The sequence below is a fragment of the Schistocerca serialis genome, chromosome 7 (genome assembly GCF_023864345.2).
Source record: "Schistocerca serialis cubense isolate TAMUIC-IGC-003099 chromosome 7, iqSchSeri2.2, whole genome shotgun sequence".
Lineage (NCBI taxonomy): Eukaryota > Metazoa > Arthropoda > Insecta > Orthoptera > Acrididae > Schistocerca > Schistocerca serialis.
In genome coordinates this window covers 601,714,773-601,727,737 of record NC_064644.1, presented here as the reverse complement: position 1 = coordinate 601,727,737, position 12,965 = coordinate 601,714,773, and the positions used below count along the sequence as shown (strand labels likewise).

Below are 12,965 nucleotides of genomic sequence, written 5' to 3'. Positions count from 1 at the left end.
ATGTAAGCGTAATTTTAGGTCCCAGTAGAAAACTCGGAAAGTCTAGGAACACTCAACAAAATTTTTGAAACTATGATTTTAGATGGGTTTGCTACGGCTTTCGCCGTTCGAGTGGAAACAAGGTCTTGTTTCAGCAACACGCGGAGGACAGACCGCCGTGACAGCAACGCCATCTGTGAGCCCGAGCGAGAACTCGTCTGGCCGGTCTCCCGCGTCCCGCCAGAGATAATCTGCGCTGTATCTAAACGTTAAGACGGCGTGTCGCAATCGGCTGACGCGCCAAGTGTTGATTGGATAGGCAAGCGGAAGCTTAGCAGGACCTGCCTATGGACGGCAGACGGCTTACGGTGTGTGTGTATGTGTCTCGTGTGTGAGTGCGCTAAGTCCGGAAGCAGTGCAGCGGTAAACGTCAGCCGAAAATTTTCTCTTTTCTCAATACCAGGTAACTATGGCGTTTCCTGTAGATAATAAAGTAACAGTACGCAGGCTGAATATAATACTTATTATTCACACTTATTAAAATATGCGCCATTATGCCGTAGTCGAATGTATTTCTTGTAGAAACCGAACGTCTCGTCCCCATCAGCGTAGGACATCTCCAAGGGTGAAGATACGCACCCTGGCTCGCCGCTCACTGTGGTAAAAATTCGTTTAAGGATGCACCACAGCAGAGTCGTGACGTCGGAAGTCTTCCGAACGAGAATGCAATTGGCCGTTGTCGGTTTGCTGTCATCCGTTATTGCAATTGCCGTGCGGTGGAAGAGTGGCACTCATTGCCTTCAACACCGGAATCTAGATACCATTCAGTCTTGCACCCTCCTCGTTACTATCAACCTTATTGGCGTGTTTAGTAATGTCTACAGCCTTTCGTTGTATCCGCTTGAGTCTTATGAAATCAAATCCGGTGGGCTGCTGGCTGCAAAGCGAGTCGACAACAGCTGATACCTCTGACTATAATCCGTTCATCATAAGAATAAACCTGGTGTAAACAAATACACAGGCGATGATTGGTTAGAGGCCGCAGCACAAGTACACTGGTGTTGTTACGCTCTTGGAAGTAGGCCCGACTTACGTATTAGATATACTACTACTAAGTAACGTTGAATAAAACCTTAAGATATTCAAAGATATTAACAGCCATCAACGTTTTTCTTAATCACGCTTTAGCTATGTACTTATAATTCAAAAATCGTGTACAGTCACAGACTTTGCACTGTTGTGCTCTGATTGGCGCGCTGTTAATACGCAATACGAAAATGGCTGAGGCTGCTTTCTGTTCCGTAATGAAACAAGCCTGTGGAACACGGTTAAAAAGTGCCGTGAAATAGGTTATTCTCAATGTTTTTCATAAATTTACAAAAATAATCGACTTTGAAGTTTTCGGAGGAAATGTGTTAGATATAGTTGAGATGCACGTGTGCATTGGATGTACAGCGGAATCGGTACCGTAGTAGATCAGTAACATACTGCAGTTCATGGTTTGGTGGTACAATTTTCAGTCTCATTTTTTTCCTAGTTCAATTTGAAATACCTACATCTCGTAACTGTAAAATTCATCATCATTTTTAGGAATAAAGCACGTCTTTTTGTTTCTAATTACATAATGAACCGGAAATTCCTGTGTTCATTTCAAATATAAATTCTTAATTATCGATAATTTATGAAAGACTGTTATTAAAGGTTGCTTAAATAAAGGAATCGTATCAATTTAATTCTTAAGGGAAAAATGAAAAACCAAATACTCTTTATTTGGATGTGTAATGTTTTATACCACAGATGTAATAGTTGCGTAGAAACTTGAAAAACAATCATTCTCACGGCATCGAACACACCATACAAATACTGCATTTTTACGTATGCCATTATACCATTGCAATATGAAGCCAACAGAACTGATATGCAGCCAAGTTAAGGGATTTGGCCTCAGAAATAAAAAGACTGTTAAGTTGCCAGACGTACCGGAACTAACGCACGCAGCTTTTTCCATGTCACTGCCGAACAGGTCATGAAAGAAAAGGAGAAAATGCGGCGCCTGGATGGCTTCGTGGATTCTGTTGTTGATCGACTCGTTATAAAGATAGCAGATGACGGTTCCAGAACTGAAATGTATTTCTCGGATTCGGATAAGAGGGAGCTAAGACATCACCAAACGACTGACTGTATTTAATACCTTCAGTGGCTTCAGTGAAATACCTGCAGTGTGCTCCTACATCACACATAGCTCGCTCAGAAAAATTACCCTGTGTGTAACTGGGAACCTTCATCACTCTTGTTTGTAATTAGAATGCTGGAAACCTAAGGAGCGCGCGGTAGTACTGAAGTTTTGCCGAATATTAATCATTCCCTTTAAAAATTAAATGACATTCGAAGCTACATTGTTTCTCTGCTCGTCTCTTTTTTACGTCTGAACTACAACTGCTCACGTCATTGCAGGTTAATTGAACCGCGGGCTGGTCTGTCCTGTCCAAGTGTAATGCGCCGGTGAAGCTGTTGTCCCGCATTATCTCTCCGTCCAAGTGGGTGTAACATATCATAAAACGTATCCCTATGATCGTACTTGACTGTACCGGTCACAGCTTGGCTTCCGCTCCACGTGAAACGAAATCCAATGAGATTCAAGCAAGCGCGGAAGAATACATGTCGTAATGTTCACATCAGGGTTTATTCTAATGATGAACAGAGTATAACCGCTTACAGTTAGTTGCCATTATGTTCCTTTAGTCTTTTTTCGACAGTTCATTTTGTAGTTCCCATTTACACACCTCCACAACTATGTGGCATCCTGCAAATTCCTGCGTCCTTGGCTGACCTTAGGTGCCGCTGCATCTTTTAATGTATTTATAAACTATAACGACATTTCGCTTCTCCAATATCTTCCCCGTGTGATGAGTGACGTGTTTAATGTCGTGGGTACTACAGTAGAAAAATGTTCAAATGTATGTGAAATCGTATGGGACTTAACTGCCAAGGTCAGCAGTCCCTAAGCTTACGCACTACTTAACCTAAATTATCCTAAGGACAAAATCACACACCCATGCCCGAGGGAGGACTCGAACCTCCCCCAGTATCATACAACAGGAGAAAAGCTGGAAAAACTACTGGAAGGACGCAAGGACAACTGTGGGAGAACCAGATAGGTTGGCTGTTGATTTCCAGCCAGGAGACCGTCAGATTCGATGTGATAAGATTCACTTCCGGGCTGCCACCGCAGAAAAATAATTTTCGTGTAGACTTTGCTTCCTTGTGCAGGGTTCAGAGTGGAGTTATGTTCTCTGGTGGTAAGATACTGAACAACCTCTCGTCAAACATAATTCGAAATACCTTTCAGCTCAAAACAAAAAGACAAGCGTATTCCACTAGCCACTCTTTCTAAAAATTATCTGAATATTTAGATTCAAAGATTGCGAAGAAGTAATTTGATTGATTTGATACCGCCTGCAGCTGTCATGTTTCCCTTATTTTAAAAGAGATTGTCAGCTGGAGGCAGTACTAAATAATTCAAACAATATGTCGCAGCTGCGGACGCAATCTCAGGCTAAAACAGCTAGCAGTGTTGTTACGACGCCTTATCAGAAGTAATAATGTTCTATAAATAGACTCGATGAAACTTCCTGGCAGATTAAAACTGTGTGCCGGACGGAGGCTCGAACTCGTGACCTTTGCCTTTCGCGGGCAAGTGCTCTAATGGTAGAGTTCGAGTCTCGGTCCGGTACACAGGTTTAATCTGCCAGGAAGTTGCAGATCAGCGCACACCCCGCTGCAGAGTGAAAATTTCATTCTGGAAACATTCCCTGCCTGTGACTTAAGCCATGTCTCCGCAATATCCTTTCTTCCAGGAGTGCTAGTTTTGCAAGTTTCGCAGGAGAGCTTCAGTGATGTTTGGAAGGTAGGGGACGAGGTACAGCCGAAAGCAAAGCTGTGAGGACGGGGCGTGAGTCGTGCTTGGGTAGCTCAGTCAGTAGAGCACTTGCCCGCGAAAGGCTCCCAAGTTCGCATCTCGGTCCGGCACCCAGTTTTAATCTGACAGGAAGTTCCATATCAGTGCACACTCCTCTGCAGAGTGAAAATTTCTTTCTGATATAGACTCGGTATTTATAAATATAATAAGTGAATATTGATCTGCTACAAGCAGATGAACCGCAGCTACATAATATAACTGAGGGAGCAGTAGCTTTACTAGTTTACTCGATTAAGTTTAGATGGTGTAAGTGTGAAATGCATTAAGCAGTATGGTAGTAGTTTATTGTTATGCGGTCTACAGGTTAAATTTTGATGATTTCCATTCATTTGTTAATGTATACGTTGATTCGTTCCGCATTTTTGAATATTCCCATGTTACCATGGTATCCTAGGAACGATTCTACGATAGACTGTAAAGACAGGTCATAGAGATAAGTAAACTCGCAAGGAGGATGTGTGTGACAGTGAATGTAGCATCTACATTTACACGGTTATTCTGCAATTCACAATTAAGTGCCTGACAGAGGGTTCATCGAACAGACTTTAAGCTACTTCTCCACTGTTCCACTCTCGAATCGCGCGGGAGAAACAAACACTTAAATCTTTCTGTGTGAGCTCTGATCTCTCCTGTTTTATTATGATCACCATTTCTCCCTGTCAGGGTGGGTGCCAACAGATATTTTCACACTCTGAGGAGAAAGTTAGTGATTAAAATTTTATAAGAAGGTCCTGCCACAGCGTAAAATGCGTTTCTTTTAATGACTGCCACCCTAATTCTTGTGTCATATCCGTGGTACTCTTGTCCTTATTTCGGTACAATACAAAACGAGCTGTCCTTCTGTGAAGTTTTTCGACGTCCTCCGTCAGTCCCATCTGATGCGGAACTCACACCGCACAGCAGTACTCCAGAAGAGGGCACATAAGCGTAGTGTAAGCAGTCTCTCTAGTGGATCTGATACGTTTTATAAGTATTCTGCCAACACATCACAGACTTCGGTTTGCTTTTCCCACAACATTATCTATGTGATCGTTCCATTTTCAGTTATTTGTAATTTTAGTCCCTAAATCTCAAGCATGTTAGAGAATTTAAAAAGGAAAATGGATAGGTGAAAGTTCGGTGGCAGGAGGAACAGGTCTTTTGGTCAGGTGAATACAAGGTAATAAATACAAAATTAAATAGGAATAATGCATGAGTAGGTTTAATAATAAATGAAGAATAATAATACTGATAAGCTACTATTAAGAGCATAGTGCACGCATTATTGTAGCCGAGACAAACGCGAAGCTCACACCCATCACAGTAGTACATGTTCATATGTCAGCTAGCTCCGCAGATGATGAAGAGATTGAAGAAATGTATGCTGGGATGAAAGAAATTATTCAGATAGCAAAGGGAGATGAAAATTTAATTGTCATGGGTTGGTTGGTTGGTTGGTTGGTTTGGGGGAAGAGACCAAACAGCGAAGTCATCAGTGTCATCGGATTAGGGAAGGACGGGGAAGGAAGTCGGCCGTGCCCTTTCAGAGGAACCATCCCGGCATTTGCCTAGAGCGATTTAGGAATATCACGGAAAACCTAAATCAGAATGGCCGGAGGTGGGATTGAACCGTCGTCCTCCCGAATGCGAGTCCAGTGTGCTAACCACTGCGCCACCTCGCTCGGTTAATTGTCATGGGCGACTGGAATTCGATAGTAGGTAAACGAAGAGAAGGAGGAGTAACAAGTGAATACGGACTGAGGGGAAGGAATGAAAGAGGGAGCCGCCTTGTAGAATTTTGCACAGAGCATAATTTAATCGTAGCTAATACTTGGTTTAAGTATCATGAAAGAAGGTTGTGTCCATGGAAGAAAATTTGAGATACCGGAGGATTTCAGATTGATTATATAATGGTAAGACAGAGATTTCGGAACCAGATTTTAAAGTGTAATACATTTCCAGGGGCAGATGTGAACTCTGACCACAATACAATGGTTATGAACTGTAGATTAAAACTAAAAAACGTGCAAAAAGTTAGGAATTTAAGGAGATGGGACCTGGATAAACTGAAAGGACCAGAGAGTTTCAGTGGGAGCATTAAGGAACGATTGACAAGAATAAGGGAAAGGAAAACAGTAGAACCAAAATGGGTAGTTTTGAGAGACAGCAGAGGATCAAGTGGGTAAAAAGACGAGGGCTAGTGGAAATCCTTGGGAAACACAAGAGATAATGAATTTCATTGATGAAAGCAGAAAATATAAAAATGCAGTAAATAAACCAGACGAAAGGGAATACAAACGTCTAGAATATGAGATGGACATGAAATGCAAAATGCCTAAGCCGGAATGAGTCGAGGACAAACGTAAGGATTGAGAAGTATGCATCACTAGGGGAAAGTTAGATACCGCCTAAAGGAAAATTAAAGAGACCTTCGGAGAAAAGAGGACCACTTATGTGAATAACAAGAGCTCGGATGGAAAACCAGCGTAAGCCAAGAAGGGAAAGCAGAAAGGTGGAAGGAATATGTAGAGGTTCTATACAGGAGCGATGTACTTGAGGGCAATGTTATGGGAACAGAAGAGGACGTAGATGGAGATTACATGGGAGATACGGTACTGCGTGACAGATACGTTACAACTACTGATAGCCTCGGGAGAGCCAGCCATGAGAAAACTCATCCATCTGGTGAGCAAGATATATGAGACAGGCAAAATACCCACAGTCTTCAAAAAGAATACAATGATTCCGAGTACAAAGAAAGCAGGCGCTGACTGGTGTGAAAATTCCCCAACTATCACTTTATTAAGCCACGGTTGCAAAATACTAACATTATTATTTTACAGAAGAATGGAAAAGCAGGTAAAAGCCGACCTCGCGGAAGATCAGTTTTGATTCCGGAGAATCAATACTGACCCTACAACTTCTCATAGAAGATAGGTTAAGGAAAGAAAAACTTATTTATAGCATTTGTAGACTTAGAGAAAGTTTTTGACATTGTTCACTGGAATACTCTCCTTCAAATTCTAAAGGTGGCAGAGGTAACATATCAGAGTCGAGGGACATGAAGCAGTGGTTGAGAAGGAAGTGAGACAGAGTTGTAGCCTATTCCCGATATTATTCGATCTGTACATTGACCAAGCAGTGAAAGAAACAAAAGGATTTGGATTAAGAATTATAGCCCAGGTAGAAGAAATAAAAACTTCGAGGTTTGGCGACGACAGAATTACGTCAGAGACAGCAAAGGACACGGAAGAGCAGTTGAATGGGATGGGCAGAGTCTTGAAAGCAGGACATAAAATGAACATCAACAAAAGCAAAACAAGAATAACGGAATGTAGTCGAATTACATCTACATCTACATCCATACTCCGCAAGCCACCTGACGGTGTGTGGCGGAGAGTACCTTGAGTACCTCTATCGGTTCTCCCTTCTATTCCAGTCTCGTACTGTTCGTGGAAAGAAAGATTGTCGGTATGCCTCTGTGTGGACTCTAATCTCTCTGATTTCATCCTCATGGTCTCTTCGCGAGATATACGTAGGAGGGAGCAATATACTGCTTGACTCCTCGGCGAAGGTATGTTCTCGAAACTTCAACAAAAGTCCGTACCGAGCTACTGAGCGTCTCTCTTGCAGTCTTCCACTAGAGTTTATCTATCATCTCCGCAACGCTTTTGCGATTACTAAATGATCCTCTAACGGAGCGCGCTGCTCTCCGTTGGATCTTCTCTATCTCTTCTATCAACCCTATCTGGTACGGATCCCACACCGGTGAGCAGTATTCAAGCAGTGGGCGAACAAGTGTACTGTAACCTACTTCCTTTGTTTTCGGACTGCATTTCCTTAGGATTCTTCCAATGAATCTCAGTCTGGCATCTGCTTTACCGACGATTAATTTTATATGGTCATTCCATTTTAAATCACTCCTAATGCCTACTCCCAGATAATTTATGGAATTAACTGCTTCCAGTTGCTGACCTGCTATATTGTAGCTAAATGATAAAGGAACTTTCTTTCTTTCTTTGTATTCGCAACACATTACATTTGTCTACATTGAGATTCAATTTCCTTTCTCTTCACCATGCTTCAATTCGTTGCAGATCCTCCTGCATTTCAGTACAATTTTCCATTGTTACAACCTCTCGATATACTACAGCATCATCTGCAAAAACCCTCTGTGAACTTCCGATGTTGTCCACAAGGTCATTTATATATATTGTGAATAGCAACGGTCCTACGACACTCCCCTGCGGCACACCTGAAATCACTCTTACTTCGGAAGACTTCTCTCCATTGAGAATGATATGTTGCGTTCTGTTATCTAGGAACTCTTCAATCCAATCACACAATTGGTCTGATAGTCCATATGCTCTTACTTTGTTCATTAAATGACTGTGGGGAACTGTATTAAACGCCTTGCGGAAGTCAAGAAACACGGCATCTACCTGGAAACCCGTGTCTATGGCCCTCTGAGTATCATGGACGAATGGCGCGAGCTGGGTTTCACAGGATCGTCTTTTTCGAAACCCATGCTGATTCCTACAGAGTAGATTTCTAGTCTCCAGAAAAGTCATTATGCTCGAACATAATACGTATTCCAAAATTCTACAGCTGATCGACGTTAGAGATATACGTCTATAGTTTTGCACATCTGTTCGACGTTCCTTCTTGAAAACGGGGATGACCTGTGCCCTTTTCCAATCTTTTGGAACGCTACGCTCTTCTAGAGATCTACGGTACACCGCTGCAAGAAGGGGGTCAAGTTTCTTTGCGTACTCTGTGTAAAATCGAACTGGTATCCCATCAGGTCCAGCGACCTTCCCTCTTTTGAGCGATTTTAATTGTTTTTCTATCCCTCTGTCATCTATTTCTATATCTACCATTTTGTCATCTGTGCGACAATGTAGAGAAGGAACTACAGTGCAGTCTTCCTCTGTGAAACAGCTTTGGAAAAAGACATTTAATATTTCGGCCTTTAGTCTGTCATCCTCTGTTTCAGTACCATTTTGGTCCTAGAGTGTCTGGACATTTTGTTTTGATCCACCTACCACTTTGAAATAAGACCAAAATTTCTTAGGATTTTCTGCCAAGTCAGTACATAGAACTTTACTTTCGAATTCGTCGAACGCCTCTCGCATAGCCCTCCTCACACTACATTTAGCTTCGTGTAATTTTTGTTTGTCTGCAAGGCTTTGGCTATGTTTATGTTTGTTGTGAGGTTCCCTTTGTTTCCGTAGCAGTTTTCTAACTCGGGTGTTGTACCACCGCGGCCCTTTTCCATCTCTTACAATCTTGCTTGGCACATACTCATCTAACGCATATTGTACGATGGTTCTGAACTTTGTCCACTGATCCTCAACACTATCTGTACTTGAGATAAAACTTTTGTGTTGAGCCGTCAAGTACTCTGAAATGTGCTTTTTGTCACTTTTGCTAAACAGAAAAATCTTCCTACGTTTTTTAATATTTCTATTTACGGCTGAAATCACCGATTCTGTAACCGCTTTATCACGTGATACTGAGGGAATTAAGATTAGGAAACGAAGCATTTAAAATAGTAGATGAGATTTGCTATTTGGGCAGCAAAATAACTGGTGATGGTCGAAGTACAGAGGATAAGGAATGTAGACTGGCACTGGCAAGAAAATCATTTCTCAAGAAGAGAAATTTGTTAATGTCGAGTATAGATTTAAGGATCAGGAAGTCTTCCTGAAAGTATTTGTATTATGTGTAGCCATGTATGGAAGTGAAACATGGACGATAAATCAGTTTAGACAAGAAGAGAGTAGAAGGTTTCGAAATGCGGTGTTACAGAAGAATGCCGAAGATTAGATGGGTAAATCACGTAACTAATTAGGAGGTATTTAATAGAATTGGGGAGAAAAGAAATTTGTGGCACGAGCTGAATAGAAGAACAGATCGGTTGGTAGGACACATTCTGAGACATCAAGGTTTCACCAGTTTAGTGCTGGAGGCAAGCATGATGGGGAGTTGGGGTGGGAGGGGGGGGGGTTAAAAATCGTATATGAAGACCAAGACATGAATACAGTAAGCAGATTCAGAAGGATGTAGGTTGCGGTAGTTACTCGGAGATGAAGAGGCTTGCACAGGATAGAGTAGCATGGAGACCGCATAAAATCAGTCTTCGGACTGAAGACCACAACAGCAACACCAACAAGCATTTACTTGAGTTTACGACCTTTAAACTTGTGTTATTTATCGTGTAACTGAAATTTAGTGGATTCCTTTTTGTACTCATGTTGATGACTTCACGCTTTTTATTATTTCAAATTGCTACTTTTTGCAGCACATAGGCATCTTGTCTACATCATTTTACTACTCGTTTTGGTTATCTAAATAGTTTACAAGACGGTAAATGACAGCATAATCTGGAAACATTCTAAGAGGGCTGCTCAGATTGTCTCATTACGTCATTTATGTAGATCAGGAACAACAAAGGGCCTCTAACACTTACTTGAGGAACGCCAGATGTTACTCGATGACTTTCCGTCAGATATTAAGAACTTCGACCTTTCTGACAGGAAATTATGAATCCAGTCACGCAACTGAGTCGATGCTCCGTAGGCACGCTTTCTAATTAGAGGTCGCTTGTGTTAAAAGTCTTCTGGAAACATAAAAATATGGAATCAGTTTGACGTCCAGTGTCGATAGCACTAATTACGTCGTGAGAATAAAGAGCTAATTGTGTTTCACAGAGCTAATTGTGTTTCACAGGAACGATATTTTCTGAATCTGTGATGGCTATTTGTCGATAAATCGTTTTCTTCGTGGTGTTTCGGAATGATCGAGTACAGTATACGTATCTAAATCCTTCTGCAAATCGTCGTTGTGTGATATGGGTCTGTAATTCAGCGGATTACCACTGTTTCATTTCTTAGGTATAGGTGTGACTTGTGCAACTTTGCAATCGTTGGGTACGGATCTTTCTTCCAGCGAACAGTTGTATATAATTGTTAAGTTTGGAGCTTTTGTATCACTATAATCTGAAAGGAACCTGACTGTTATACAATCTGGACCGAAGGCTTTGCCTTACTTTAGTGTTTTCAGTTGCTTTGCAACGCCGAGGATATGTACCGGGTGATCAAAAAGTCAGTATGTATTTGAAAACTGATCACGGAATAATGTAGATAGAGAGGTACAAATTGACACACATGCTTGGAATGACATGGGGTTTTATTAGAACCAAAAAAATATAAACGTTCAAAAAATGTCCGACAGATGGCGCTTCATCTGATCAGAATAGCAATAATTAGCATAACAAAGTAAGACAAAGCAAAGATTATGTTCTTTACAGGAAATGCACAATATGTCCACCATCATTTGTCAACAATAGCTGTAGTCGAGGTATGTTGTGAACAGCACTGTAAAGCATGTCCGGAGTTATGGTGAGGCATTGGCGTAGGATGTTGTCTTTCAGCATCCCTAGAGATGTCGGTCGATCACGATACACTTGCGACTTCAGGTAACCCCAAAGCCAATAATCGCACAGAGTCTGACCTGGGAGACCAAGCATGACGAAAGTGGCGGCTGAGCACACGATCATCACCAAACGACGCGCGCAAGAGATCTTTCACGCGTCTAGCAATTGAGGTTTTTTTTATTCCAATAAAACCCCATGTCATTCCAAGCATGTGTGTCAATTTTTACCACTCTATCTACATTATACCATGGTTTATTAAGTTTTCAAACTTATTCTGATTTTTTGATCACCCGGTGCATCTAAGTTACTCATGTTGGCAGTTGTTGTTGGTTCGAGTTATGAAATATTTATTTCGTCTTCTTTTATGAAAGAATTTGAGACAGTCATGTTTAGTAACTGTGCTTTAGTGGCACAGTCATCAACAGCATCAGCATAGCTATCGCGCAGTGAAGGTATTGATTGCGTCTCGCCATTGGAGTATCTTACATACGACTAGAATCTTTCAGGATTTTCTGCTAGATTTCGACGCAGAGTTACGTTATGGAAACTGTTAAAAACTTTTTGCATTGGATTTCGTGCTAAATTTAGAGCTTCTGTAAAACTTCACGAATCCTGGGAACTTTTTTTTTTTTTTTAATTTGACATGATTTTTCGTTGCTTCTGCAAAAGTGTTCTGACGTGTCTTGTGCGTCATGGGGGATCCGTACTATCACTTATTAATTTAATTGGTGCATAGCTCAACTGCCGTCGATGCTATTTCTTTGGATTTAAACGGCATCTCGTCTACGCTTACGTAGACTGGAAGGAGTGAAGACTGTCTCTTAGGAAGGAATCTAGCGAAATTTTATGTGGTTTTTAAATAGATGTATTTGGCGTTTATTTTTTGTGGCTTTGGATCCGATATTCAGTTTGGCTACAACAACCTTCTGGTCACTTATCCCTGTATCTGGCACAATGCTCCCTTCTTGGTCAGGATTATTTATTGGAAAGAGGTCAAGCGTGTTTCCGCTGAACCTGTAATTCAAAATAGGCATTTAGTGCGATTTTGGACGACGTTCTATACCTACCGCCAACTATATACATGTATTTTCGCCAACATATTGGCGACAGATTGAAGTGACCACCAACTATATAACTGTATGATTGGGGTATCTGTTTCAAATTACACACAAGTTTTTGACTGTTCAATAACTATATCCTTTGATTCGAGGGGTCGGTAAAAGCAATCAATTATTAATTTATTTGGGTTGTCAAGAACACCCTTTACCCATACTAACTCACAGGAATTTTTGTCAAGAATATCCTTTACCCATACTAACTCACCGGAATTATCTGCTTCAGTTTCACTACAAGGTCGACTACTTCTGCCAGGAATGTATAGTTGCTAGATTATTTTTGATACTGAAGAAGATTTTCCAGCGTGGGGCATTTACATGGAGCACGGAAGAAACCGACAACGGACAGTTGCGTTCGACATGTGATGTCACGCCTCTGTGGGCAGCACGTGGAAACGAAACGTCTCTTCAGTTGGCCACGGTGTGATTCAGACGTTCATAAAAGCTACAGTCCCCTTTAACACGTTCTCCTCTG

At 41.4% G+C, this 12,965-nt stretch overlaps 1 protein-coding gene across 1 annotated transcript in view; it reads left to right on the top strand.

Annotated features, from left to right (window-relative positions):
• Positions 1–317: 317 nt before the first annotated feature.
• LOC126412277 (1-phosphatidylinositol 4,5-bisphosphate phosphodiesterase-like) overlaps positions 318–12,965 on the top strand; it is a 613,130-nt gene continuing 600,482 nt past the window's right edge. The window contains exon 1 of the mRNA XM_050081785.1: positions 318–442. The gene's annotated coding sequence lies outside the window, so the exon portion shown is untranslated. The remainder of the gene's footprint in view (positions 443–12,965) is intronic.